The sequence below is a fragment of the Solenopsis invicta genome, chromosome 9 (assembly GCF_016802725.1).
Source record: "Solenopsis invicta isolate M01_SB chromosome 9, UNIL_Sinv_3.0, whole genome shotgun sequence".
NCBI classification, from domain to species: Eukaryota; Metazoa; Arthropoda; class Insecta; order Hymenoptera; family Formicidae; genus Solenopsis; species Solenopsis invicta.
The window spans coordinates 286,820-301,500 of record NC_052672.1 but is presented as its reverse complement, the minus strand read 5'-3'; the positions used below and the strand labels follow the sequence as shown (position 1 = coordinate 301,500).

Below are 14,681 nucleotides of genomic sequence, written 5' to 3'. Positions count from 1 at the left end.
ACGTATATCCCCGATACAGTATGTACGATCCCCGATTTACTCCAACCGATGTGGGAGCGGTTCGTTACCGTGCGAGATAGTTCGTCGCGTTACAATATCGATTTTATGGCTCCTTCACGTGCCATTTCGGGATTTCCGCGTCCCCAGATGTTTTTCCTCCGTAAAGGCCGATATCGCCGCTAACCCGAAAACGCAATTGGTACTCTGCGGGCACATCTGCAGCGTGAAGTGGAGCACAGAATGCAGATTAGATTTCGACGCCTAGCTTGCGCGCACGAGGGGTGTCTCGGGAACATTAATTTTAATGGCGGAGACTTGAACGTGTTTGAAATCTATATCTTTTTTCGTGAGGGAAATTTTGGACTCAACGTTTCGGTACTAAACGTGCATTGACAGAAAAAATGATTGCAACTATTGCATCATTTATAGTTATTTTTGACGCTAGTTATTGTATATCGGATTCGAACAAAAGTTGGAAGTCTTTTTAAAGTAAAATTCGAAGACAATGTTTAGATATTTGCATTTAGATTTATGTGCAAATGTACATATTGTGGAAATATGTGGAGTGTCTTTGCAATGTTCCATATCGTGTGACGTGGACTATTTTCAATTAAACGATTTGGTCGTCGTCGATGACTGCAAGTCTACTAACAAACACTACGCATTTTTGTTTTATCCAATTGTCCCACCCAATGTTTATACTTGTTTTAATCAAGCAAATCATAGTTTTTTATTATTATTACTACGTGAATATTAAGCAAATGTTAAAAAATAATTATATTCAGTGTAATGGCGATTGCATTTTCTATAATGTATAAAAATGTTTATTTCATTTTTATTATCTATATATCTTGATATTTTATTATTTATTATATGACATGTAACACATTACTTGTAACGCCGTTATTATTTTCGCTACTTTTTGTTGTCTATCATGGTAACAGTCATTATACTTTTACAGTAACGAATTTAATCGTTACTTTTATCGTTAGTTTTTATTATTGTTATATCCATCTAATAGATCGCGCGCTAATCACCCGATCTATTAGATAATATTCTGATATAGTACTTTGTATTCTGGGCTGCATTCCAATAGCCACTGTCAATATTGAATAACTTATGTTTTATACATTATACATATACATATGTATAAATATACTATAGATTTTTACTTTCAGTACTGGCAGTAATTATCGTAACGCATTAATAATGACATTGATATTTGAAAAAAAAGATGTTTAATCTGAAGTCTTGTGAAAATGAGTTAATAATAAAAAAACAAAATTATTAGATAAGTTTAATATAAAGAAAAACTCGCTGTACGTATAAGATTAAAGAGTTTCAAGTTTTAATATTTATTATTACATTTAACATTGATTATGAAATAATGTAGCTTCAAAATTTAATGACTTACTACAGCAAAAAGATAATGAAAAAGTAATGTTTCCAAACTCTAATTAATATTTGAAGTTATTGTAATTTATAAAATATTATAAAATGTTTTATAAATCATAGGACTATGAATTAAGTACAAGGTTATTATTACTAACATTATAGCAGTAATAATTATAAAAATAAAGCTTTTATATAATTATTTTATTAATAATTATTTTGTTTAGGAATTATTTTATTTATAATTATTTTGTCATGCAATTGTAGTTACAAATACCAAACACTTTTCTCTTAGTACGCTAAATGCTTTTCAGCTTATTTTAAAAAGAGGAAGGCCACGATATCGATATAAGTATTACTTTGCTTGAAATATATTTCGTAAACAAAAACTAAAAGTAAAAAATTTGCTTTGAAAACAAATACAAATTGGAAATTGTCTTCTGTCAGATAATATTGCAATTTTTACAATATCTTTCAAATTTTGCAATAATTAAATTTTCCGTAAGATAAACAAAAGAGAGCACTTGATAAAATGAGTCCCGATATAATCGATATAGGTAATTTTACATTTTTTTTTGCTTTTTTGTTTGAGTTATTTGTAAATGTAATTAGAAATTAATGTATATGAAGATTCTTGGGAGTCTTCTCTTTGATATAAACAATTTTCTATCAATTTGTGTACAAATATAATATCTTATATGCTGTTCAGCAAGAGGCAACATGTAACGCGACAATATAGATGATTAGATTTCTAACTCAATAAATAAATCTTATAGTATTGTGCCTTTTATACCATTTTATACGGTATTAACTAGCTTATTTTATCGACATATGTGCCAGTTTACGCTGCACCCCAATTTTAAGAAATATAATTGTTTTAAGAGTCTAAAAACATGTAAAATGATCTAATATTATCAATAATATAATCATTCTTGTTTAAACTATGCATTTTGCATAAAAATTATATATATATTTTTTTTATTTTATGGAATTCATTTTTAGCAGATTTTATATAGAAACAAGTCATTGGCAAGGTTGCACTTTAATTCTAAGCAGATCATGTTTTTATCAGTATTAATAAAGTGCAATGTTTAATTTTTGCAAAATAAGGTATTGTTTTAGAAAACCTGCGTTGGTGGAGTGACTTTTCTCTCTCTCTCTCTCTCTCTCTCTCTCTCTCTTTATTTGCAAATTTTTAATAATATTTACTGAAATTTGAGCGGATAATAAAGCTTTATTTAATTGTATTCCGAACGAGCTTATTAATAATGAAATACGTTGGCGCTTGTATTTTTTCAATAAAAAAGGCAATTTTGAATTCATAAAAATATCTGAAAAATCTTGCCCAGTAAAATTTTAACATACGGCGTACGAACCGTGCGACAGATTAATGTCACGTCGGATTTATCAGATGCACATCGAGAAAAGTATTGGCGTTGCAAACAAAGAATAACGCGCAAACACACACACACACACACACACACACACACGCTGCGGAAATCCAAACGACACGTTCAAAGAGAGATATAATTTTGTATAAATTTATACGCGGACGGTTTGCATGCGCAATGAGTTTCGGCAAATGCCGGGAAAACGAATATTTATCGCGGGGATATGCGAGCGCGAAACGGTGGTGAGTTCGTATTACGCGATACCGTGCACACGATCCGCGTACGACAATTTACTTTAAACGACGCGGTTCGTTACGAAAGGGACGCCTTTCCGTAACGTACAATATCGATTATATTGCTTCTATACGACGCATGTACCTGTTTCCTGACCTGAAAGCGTTTCCTATCCGGAACGACGTGAAACGGTCTGTATATGAGCGCGATCGAATTCGCGAAGCTTATACTTCGTAACCGGAAAAGAAAACGGAAGCAAACGTGAAATGTGCGCAATTTCGGATGTCGTTCCTCTATATTAACATGTTTCATTTTTAAAACGAAAGGTATCTTGCGAGAGACGGTCGTCTCTCTTTATAAATAACTAATTGCCTCCATAAAATTTGTAGTATCTTTTATGTGAGGATATGCGCTACGTTATTTCAAAAAGCAAAAACTGTACCTTTTGAAAAGAAGCTTTTTCATAATATTTAAATAACATTTAAGTGAAAATATAAATCAAACTTGGATTATTCATATTTTCTGTGAGAGAACTTTATAGATTTTTTTCAATTAATTTCTGATATTTACACAGAAAAAAATTTTGCTAAATTATCTAAAAATTTAGTTAGATACAAATCTAAAAACTTTATTGGACTATTATAAAGGGATCTTCAAGCTAGTTCATAAAAACTAAATATTTTTTGCAACATTGCTCATCATGCTCTAATTCTTCGTAGTACGTAATTTGAATGGTCCAACAAAATTATTTTCAGACATGTATCTAGTTCAATTTTTAGATAATTCAAAAGTTCCTTCCATGTATTTATTCGACAGTACATTAAAATATTTTTACTTTGATTTAATATGTTTGTGACATGTACAATTTTTAAAACAGAAATTGACAGAAGCAAATATTAGAATAGACAAATAAATATACTCTATGTACAAGTTGTATTTAGTACGTTGCCGATTTCTCATGTCAACATCCTAGCTAAATATTAACAAGTTTTCCTAAATTGTTTGTCACGCTCGATGTGTTCTTGCATATGAAAATGAAAGTTGCAACAGTGTTTGCAAAGTTTCCTATACATCGCTTGCATTTGCGGTTTCTATGTTGACTGAACAAAAATAACCAATGCAAACAATAAACAAATGTTGACTAAATTACTGGTTGACAATATTGACTCTTTCTCTCTTTCTCTCTCTCTCTTCTCCCTACTTCTTTCTCTCTCTTTCCGTCAAGCCAAATCTCTTACAGACTTTAAAGCAGAATTTTATGAACACCTTTTGAGTCAAATTTGAATGAATGTAGTCTTGCTTTTTTGCCTTTTCTCGCGTGTATTTGCGCATGTATTTACGCTTGCGCTTGACTATTTTTCGTGTAGGATTCATTATTGTTTCTTTCTTTTCCTTTCTTGTAAATTCAATTCTTTTCAATCTACATTTGTTTGTAATATAAATTGCTGTATGTATTTGTATTTTCTTTTATTTTGTATTTTATTATTCTTTTTTCTGGTTTTTCATATTTGTATCTATTCTTTTATATTTGTATTATTCTTTAATATGTCAGTTTATTTAGTTTCAATCTTGTAACTATTTTTTTTTTGTTTATTTTATATGCACACTGTTATAGCGTTTGAGAGGATACCTTAGAACGTTCTAGAAATTAAAGATATCTATCTTTATCTTTCTTCATCTCTCCTTCTATTTTCCTTATCCTCCTTTGTAAAATTAATTCGAATTTAATTAATTTTCCGTCCTTTTCCTTCCGTTTGTATTTTTCTTCAACATCTTTGAACGCGACATTAGTGTCAAATAAATATTGTCTCAATCATGTTTTTGTTCGATGTATAAACTTATGTATACAATACATATAGAAAATAAACGCGACATTACAAAAGTGAATTAATAAGCAAGGTATCTATTTTTATAAAACGTTTAAGACAAAAAAATAAAAAAAACAGTTAAACCGACTTTAGAATAAAGTAAATTTGTTTTTCTTCAAACTTACATTTTTATTATTCTATATTGTCATACAGTATATAATACATTTTTCAAATGCTTTATTCATCTTTCATTCAAAAACTTTCCACACAGAAACTGGTCTGATTTATTTTTGATTTAATTGCGTACAACAACTTGAACTTTGATGTTTGACGAAAGATGTTAACTTGTCAATATCTTTCTCATCTCTTTGGTGAAACAAAACTTTACCAAATCCGGATTATATAAAGGGTGAAAACACACACACACACACACACACACACACACACACACACAATCATGAATATTAATAAAATATTAAACTCATAATGGTAATACGCAACAAAAATAATAAGTAGTTAAGGCTAAGTAACGAGCTTAAATAAGATCTTGCGTTTGAAAAAACATTTATTTAGAAATTTGTTAGTTTAAAGAAATCTTCGAAAAACATTTATTACTATAAAATTAAATTTCACACATTAAATTGGAACATTTTGGATGCACTGAGCCATTATCAGCAATACCAAGTTTTAAAATATACAAAAAAGCCAGGTGATAAGGGAAACAATCATGTAAATCATGTATTTGAAGATCGTCATTAACTTTATTATTTTCATGTACAATATGATCCTGCATTGTTATGATGCAAAAGAGTGCTTCTTTTTGTCTTTACTCTCTCTATGTAGATCTTTAAATGCCCATAAATTTTTTTAAATGCACAATTTTCTAGCGCATTTAAAATATTCTATTACTGATCATTGCTTGGTACGCAATAAAGAAGAAAAATTTATACCAAATAACACTGCTGATCAACAAAAATAATTGAAACTTTACGCAAACGCTAGTCTTACTGTGCACTCAAAGCTATTAAATACAAATTTCTACCTGCTAATAGTGCTGCTTGCGCTGTAGAAGATTTTACTTATCAGGTCCCGTACTTTCATTTCACGTTATACACTGCTGATATCTATAGTCTATCGATTCTGATAGCGAACTAATCGGTTAAAATCCGCCCACTCGATGTGAGTAATGGCCGATAAAAGTTGGTACTTTAAACAAGCTTAAAAGTTGCCGGAGAAGTTTACTAACGCATCGATCCGACTATATCGTCGACTCAAAACGCAGCACTTATACCGCAAGATCGGAATTTATTACAAAGTACATGCGAGCTCGCGAAAGCACGCAGACGATCACTCAGTTGAGAAATAAGCATTTGGAAAGATCTTCACGTAATTGTAAAAAATCTTTTACTTTAAAAAGTACAGCTATTGACAAAATTATTAGGCACCCTTGCTTTTTGATAACATTTATAAAGATTTATAAAAATTTATAAAAATAACAATGTTTTTTATTTCCATTATTTAAAAAAATTGTAAAATAAATAGGGTGCCTAATAATTTTGTCAATGGCTGTATTATATACTAAATTAAAGTTCTTAGTAACAAAACAATTTACATAAGATTATAAGAAATTCAAAATCAATTAATATTCTAAAAAATATTAAAATAGACTTTTTTTACTACAATTAGAGAAATATTCTGAAATAATCTAAAAATCGAAGCTTATTCGTATACATACTTGTTATTTGTAAAAAGCTTGGATCTTCTTATTGGGAACTTAAAACAGACATATTGTGTAAATGTCTTTATAAATTTTTTAAAGAACTTTTATTTCTTCAGGATGAATATTTAGAACAAAATTTGATGATGTAGTCTTTGGTCTCGATACAGTAAAATATCCGGAATTATTTGGCTTTGAAGATTATGCTTGCGTAAAAAGCGGTCGCGTAATCAAATAAACAATATTTTTAAGATTCGTTTTAGGGTTGTATCGAAACTCGCGCATAATTTATGGAACTAATCAGATTACTGACTTTTAAATATTTAGTAGTGTCATTAAGAAGTGAAGATTATTAATTTTATCATTAAAAAATGTTACGAAATCCGATTACTCTAATTACACGAGCCATCATTTTCTTTTTTCATGAATAAAGATAAGAACGGCTGAAAAATATGGATGGAAATCTACCTCTTTTTGCGTAGGGATTATCTAAGATTTTTTATTGAGCGCTGAAATTTAATTAAACCGCAAGAAGCAATTAAATAAACACGCGGCTTAAATTTATCATGAAAAATGAATCCCGTGTGTGGTTATGCAACCTGGTGTGCGAGAATGAAAATGGAAAGGTCATTGTACTAGAAATTTTTGACGATTATTGCACGAGAAAACTAAAAAGCTTGCTCACATGTAAAGCTCCTCCAGGGAAACGACCGCAATTGCATCTACATGCATTAGAATGTTTAATTTTATAAGGCCGCTGGCTAATTTTGCCGTTGGGAATAAAAAGCTAGCAAAATCTCGTTAAATAAATTAGAAGTATAATTATCTTAATCGCAGAACAGCTTACGTCTTACGTAATATTAAATGGTGTTTTGCAATGATAATATTATTTGATATTCCTAAAACTTTTTATTATTAGTGTTCATTAATTGTTTCATCAAAGAAGATAAGCACAGATTTTCATACGTTGTGAAACAGATAATAATATCAATATCTACGAAAAGTAATTCTCAAAATGATACATTAATAGAAAAAGTTATTTACTTTTAATAAATTTTAATTTGACGATATATCAGACATTGACATGATATAATATATGTATTTATTAATTAGGGGAGACCGGGGCTATTCGTTAGACCTGTTTTTCTTTTGTGTCTCCTGAGTTCTATATTCATTAAAAAAAAGAAAACATAGGACGGTTTGAAAGGTTGAATCTTTCCCTTCAATAAATTGCCGGTATAGATAAAACATGAAAGTGTACTTGCTTTGAAATACATATAAAAATGTCGACCAATGCCAAGAATTACGAATAACCTCAAGCCTGGGGTAATTCGTAACTAGTGCGGGAATATCCCAAAATTTGTGTTTTAAGTTGAAAGACTATAAAAAAACTGTCGTTAAGACTTTCTTTTATTTAAAAAAGGATATAGGTATAAAAAAAACAAATACAAGCATACACGTTTGCATGTCTTTTTATGCCATCGATGTGACAGATTTCCTAACCTCACAAGTGTCACTTTATCGCTTTATAACCTTTTACCTGCTTAAAAGCAACGATTTTATATTCATATTCATGTTCTACTAAAATACACAATATTATCAAGTTTGAACTAAATCAATGAAGAACTTCAGTTTACCTCAATACTTAACTCTGCGTAGACGTTTGTAACGCAATCAACGTAAGGTTAGAGTTACCCCTAGGCACTGTAATCAGTATTAACAAATCGCCCCGGTGCTCGATATTACGAATAGCCCCAAAATCAACTGTGCGCATTATTGCGTATGATCGACAAAAATAGACATCACAGCAAAAAGTAAACATGAAATGTTTCAAATACATTCAACTGGACACGATACATTCAAAGTTTTCAAAAAAACCTTATTATCTTACTTAAATTTCAAAGAAATGCTGACTATCAGAAATTACTTCGACTGTCGCAAAACACATTTTTCACTACTACGACTTCAATATGACGCTGTTGCCAACAAAACTTTGTTAGCAACATCGTTACATTAGGACATGTTTACAGTGTTTAAAGTAAATTTTTAATATGTACCCATAAAAAGATATTTCTAATTATCGAATTACCCCGTCTAACGATTTATCCCGGTTTCTTCTATATACACATTATCCAGATAGCACTACGTCTAATATTTAGACATAAAATCTCTTAAAAATATTTTCAAGACATTTTCTCTACGTTTTATATCCCGATTTTGGACATACGTGTTATTCGAGTTAATTTAATAAAATAAATTATTTAAACAAGCAAATAATTATTCATACAGGATATTCCAATATTGACCGGATATCCTTATAATGGATTTTTTGGAATATTCTAAAACGAAAAATCTAATACGAGAAAAGATTATAATAGTTTTCAAATTACTCGAATAAATAATTTAAAGTTCACAATTCGTACAGCTGGCACATTCGCGCGCTTAGTCATGTGATATGACAAATGTTATCACATTAAAACTGATATGATAAATCGGGCTTTTTTAACAATGTTGAGATTTTATATATAAATATGCAATAATATTTTTATTAAAAAATTATTTTAGATTTTATATCGGAATCTATTTGTACATTTTACAAACGTAAAATAAATATCACATAATAATATCAAACGATAATACAGGCTACTGAAAGTAACAAGGCGCACATGACTTATAAAAAAAAACTTTTATTATTTTTATAGTCACATCGAATACTTTCGTTTCAAATCATCAGCGATACAATTGATCTTGTAAAATTTTATTGCAGACTTGAGGTCTCATATCGAATCAATTACGAGTAAAATCCAAAGTAATTTCAAAATAATTAGAACAAAAAGGGATTTGATCCATATCAGACCAAGAAAAGTGGTGAAAATTTGGATAAAAACTGATATAACAAAAAATCCTAAATTAAATTATATGTCTGGTGAAATTATTCGTAAAAGATTGTAAACAAATATATGTCAGTCCCTTCCTTTTTTCAAAAACAATATAATAAAATATTAATTTAGTAGCAAAATATTACGATTATTATATGTGAGCTATCAAAATAAATATTATAATCATCTTTATTTGTTTCATATAAAAACAAATTTTGAAACTTTAATGAATTCCGGTATTGGTATAAATTTTGATCGTAATCTGCTTGTCTGAAGCATAAATTATATATTAGAGATTATTGTATTAAAAATGGCAATGTTATTTTATATTTGAAAACTTTTTATTATGTATTCATTAATTTAATATTTATTAATTTATATAGTATTTTGTAACATTTTGTGAAGAAAGAAACAAGAATTGAAACTAAAAATTAAGAATTAAAATTAGAAATTAAGAGAAATCTTAATTTATTAATTTATTAGATTTTAATTAATAAGTTAATAAAAACTTATTCTTGGATAAATTATGATTTATTTTGTTATGTGTATTATGCTTATTCAGCTGTGTGTGACCTATTGAAGACGATATAAATTAAATTCTTTTCGCATAAAGAATAGTTTATTTATCAATATTATCCTAAACACATTTGTCATGTACGAGGCAAATGAATATGATTATGAATTTATTTTGACAGTTTATACATATCATAATGTTTCGATTATGAATTGGTATTTTGTAATATGCTTCGATATCAATTATGTGATGTACAAATAGGTTCCATATAGCAGCAATAATTTCTTAATAAAAATATTATTTGCACATTTATATACAAAGAGGAAAGTAATTGGTATTTGTGACTATAATTGCATCCTGAACTAATTAGGAGCTCTATTTTAATAGTTACTCTTGCTATAATGTTGCTAATAATAATCTTATGTTTACAGTTGTAACTATGAAAACATTTTAGCTGTGATAATTTCAACTGGTGACATTGTAAAATATCACGATACGGATAATAAAAGTAAAATAAACATATAGTAAATGCAATCACAGTTATAATAAATATAACTATTTTTTAAACATTCATTTATTATTTACACAGTGATAATTATTAATAGCTATAATTTTGCATGTGGTTAAAATAATTATAAGTACATAGTTGATATCAAAAGTGACAAAAACTATGAATTGTAGTTAAATGGTTATGATAACTGCAACTATTTTTTAAATGTTAAAGGAGCCCATGGTAGCACTTTTACGTGTCATAACATCTTGCCTGAGTGTTCGAAATATCAGCTGCCTCTTGATTCGTAAATTTCGCTAATAATTTATAAACCATTATAGCCTCGACATTTTCGTATCTTTGTCTTAGAATATTTCAAAGAATCCTCTCTTAAAATAACATTCGGTAATTTTAACAAACCTGTATAAATCTTATGTGTCAGCATCTTATTATTCTCATATAAGCTGCTACAAGCAAAATGCCAATTAATTCGACATTTTCCGAAAGATAAGTTTCATGCCGCTAGCACACCGCCGCCACGCCGCCACTTAAGGGCTATTTCTTAAAGTTAGTCGACGCTAAAGTCGACGTATTATCATCGATTAATCAACGGCTCCGCGAAAACAAAGAGAAAGAAGCGCGGCGCGCGGTCTACTTTTTCCCTCGGTCCGCAAACTTTATTCATTCGAAGTTCACTCGCTTGTCGTGGAAGTTCAGCCGATTACTGGAACGCGGATACATCTCGCTTCTATGCAGCGGGGCGCAAAAGTATATTAGCGAAGTTAAACTCGATCCCGACGACGGCGCGAGCCGGAAGCGAAAGAGCACAAGGAATGTTTAAGAAGTCCTTCCCTTTTAACATTCGTCCACGATGGCGGCGTCATGCAAAATACTTCGGGGACTTCGTCGCTCAAGAATGAATAGAATTTACTTAATAGCCGCCGCTCTATTTAATGTTGACTAATTAACGGCGCGGCGGCAGCTAATTTAATTCTTTTTTAATCTACAATAGAGAATTATCGATCATGCTTTTTTCGCAATCTCTCGTACACCGACGAATATAACAAGAAAGCGAGAGAGAGAGAGAGAGAGAGAGAGAGAGAGAGAGAGAGAGAGAGAGAGAGAGAGAGAGAGAGAAAAGGGAGCAGCATAGAAAGATGGAGGGTTGCTATTTTACAGATTGCATTTACAGAGGGGCACACAACAGATGGTTACGCGACGCGCAACTTTTACGGCTGTTTTCAAGTAACGAATGACGCGTGCCTCTTTTCGCCGAGATTTTACGAGCAACCGCGACTTATATGGCTTGTGCGCAACGTGCGGCGGCACAAGTTCAGAATATAGTCTATCTATAATCCACACACAAAAACAAATGCGCGGCCGCGCTCGTAAATCTCGCGGAAGTATCTTCGCTCACTTATAGTTGGTTTGGCCGGAGAAGGGCGAAATTATTGAGATAAAAAGAGGAGGAAGAAAAGAGGAAAGTAGAGAAAACCAAAGAGAGAAAGAGAGAGAGAGAGAGAGAGAGAAACATATTACTCCTGTTAATCCGGTTTATCACGAGCGAGTGCGTCACGTGTGAAAGACTTTTCGCGAAGGTGAACTTCCGGAAATGTCCCCTTGTCTACAGCACGTGTGCGGAACGCTCGCTCGCGAAATGCGGGCGACTCAATTAAAGCGGCCAAGTTCTCCGCCGAGAGAGAAAGAGAGAGAGAGAGAGAGAGAGAATCACAATGCAAGAACTGCGTAGACAGAAGGCGGAGAGGTGTAGTTAGACATCCTGTGCTTTACTTTCACAATTAACTCTCGGACGCGCAAAGCACTTCCCCGCAACGTTAAATGATACATCCGCCCGGGCTCTCGGAGATTCGCGGAATAGGTTTAACTTGCGCGGCTGCTGATTTTAATTTAACAACGCCGCATGATGAACTTTCATAACAAATTATTAGCTTTTCATCGCTAATCACTTTTAATCATTTTAATTCGATAGCGGCGAATGTCTATTAACCGAATCATCAGTTAATCAACGCGCCCGCGCGCTGATCAGTTTTAGTAAAATTAATTTTACACTATCGGATCTTAAATAATTGATTAACTTTGGTTAATCAGGTTAACGATTTTACAGTAAAATAAATCCGACACAATCTCATCAGGTTATGAAGTCGTACAAACCGCGAAATAATAATCGCTCCAATTAATATTAGTCATTGGCTTCTGCAACGTTATTACGCTTTGCATTACGTTTCCTAATTATGTTTATGCGAGAGATAATAATAATGATTTTACAGCACAACAATGATACGCAGCGTTTCAAACTTTGTCAAATCAAATAACAAATTAATAATTGCTCTTTGTATAGTATGTACTACAGAAACGGCTTATTTTTCCAACTCGACGATTATACGCAGTGTGTACATCGATCAAATTCGTTTATGTAAAATCAGAGCGTTTGTGTAATTTCAATAGCTGTTACTCAATTTTATAAAGTAGCAATTGAATTTTTGTTAGCTAAAGATCAACTAGAAATTAGACGAAAAATTTCAGTTCAGGCGGTAGGAATTCAGAGACTCATTTACATTTTGCGTTAAATCTATAAATATATGTTCGCCGATGATCACAAATATATCAGCTTCATTTGTGATCATCGATCGTCGAAAGGGGGGAACGTCTTTCGATACCGGCGATAAACGACAAATGTCGTGTTGGAGCACTCGTATTTCGTAAGCGGAATTGCCCATAAATCGCGCGTTATTATCAGAAGTTGCTGCAATGGCTGTCCGCGTAATCTATCGGGTGGGCTCGCAAATAGGCACATCGGGTTATGTGGGGCAGGTCTCATCGACTAGGCCGCTATTCGCGTCCCCGAATCGACGGCAACCGGCAACCGAAAGCTAACGTAACGATTCATTACAGGCGAAGTATATGAGCCGAGCGGGCGCATCGGAAATACTCGGCAAGTAGGTTAACCGGACGGCTGCAATTTTAGTTGGTGTATTATTAGAAAAGCCTCCGGGACGCGCGCCTTTGTCTATAAATCTCGGGGTAATTTCAACAGATACATGTATAGCGAGGTTAGTGTTCGCGGCGCGATTACTCACTGCGAAAACTACATCTCTGGATTTCCATTAGCTGCAAGATTCTTGCTACCGACGTAAAAGCGGCTTTATCGCGTCACGATATCTGACTTTAACGAAAATCAAATCGTATGGTGAAAAATGTTGAACTATTAAAAAAGTTACAGTTTTGTATTTCGTAAATCTCATACAGTGAAACGTCATTTTAGAAAAGGGAGAATGGAGCCTGCGCAACTTTTTGAGTTATTTATCTGTCTAATAAGAATAAAGATACATTTTTGTAGAGTGAAAATTTACTCTTACAGAGTGAAAATTGAGCTTTTACAATTTTTCGAGTAATTTTTTACTTGAGATTTAAAGAATAATAATATTATATGCTTGTTTCATTTTTTAGTTTGATTATTATAACTAGAAATGAAAATAATTCAATCTGACGGTAATTTATTCGGTAAATTATGGTAAATTACTCTATAATTTTAAAAAGCTGATCAAATGGTAACTTAGAAAAAAAATTTAATATAAAGTTTAAACAAATCATCTAGATTTTAATATACATATAAATAAAACGTTTTATTTATACACATATTTTAACTCATATTTTTTTATAAAATATTTTAATATCGTATATTTGTATGCTACATGTAACATAAAATAATTAAAAAACTAGATATATGGTAATTAAGTAGTATACTGTAAAACTTTAAATAAAATTTTTTATTAGGATTTTTAAAACAGAAGATGTGATAAATGCAATCTTAACTTTCATTTTTTTTGTACTATCATTTTAGAGGCTTAACGTATCTTCATTTATTACCTTAACATTTCAACTGTAATATGTAATTAAAATTTTAATATAATGAACAAAAAATAACACTTAAATTTATAATTTTATAAAGAAAACAGAATAAATTTTCTGTGATTACACTTTTTTACCGCAGGAAAAATACAGAATAATTTTAAGTAATAAAACAAATAGTTAAATTTTAAAATATTAAGAATTATTAATTTTTAAAATTTCACAAAAAGATCAAAATAAATGAGCAAAAAAATGACATGTATATTAAATTATTATACAAAAATGAAGTCTTACATTATTTTACGGAACGTTTCGGTTATACTTTAGCCTTCCTCAATCGTGTCAAATTTAAACAAGTAACAACTCGTTTAAATTTGATATTTTAA

The 14,681-nt window shown here is 31.0% G+C and overlaps 1 protein-coding gene across 3 annotated transcripts in view; it reads left to right on the top strand.

Moving 5' to 3' along the window:
- Nucleotides 1-14,681, top strand: part of LOC105203142 (protein O-mannosyl-transferase TMTC2) — a 368,927-nt gene that overhangs the window by 290,220 nt on the left and 64,026 nt on the right. The window lies entirely within an intron of this gene.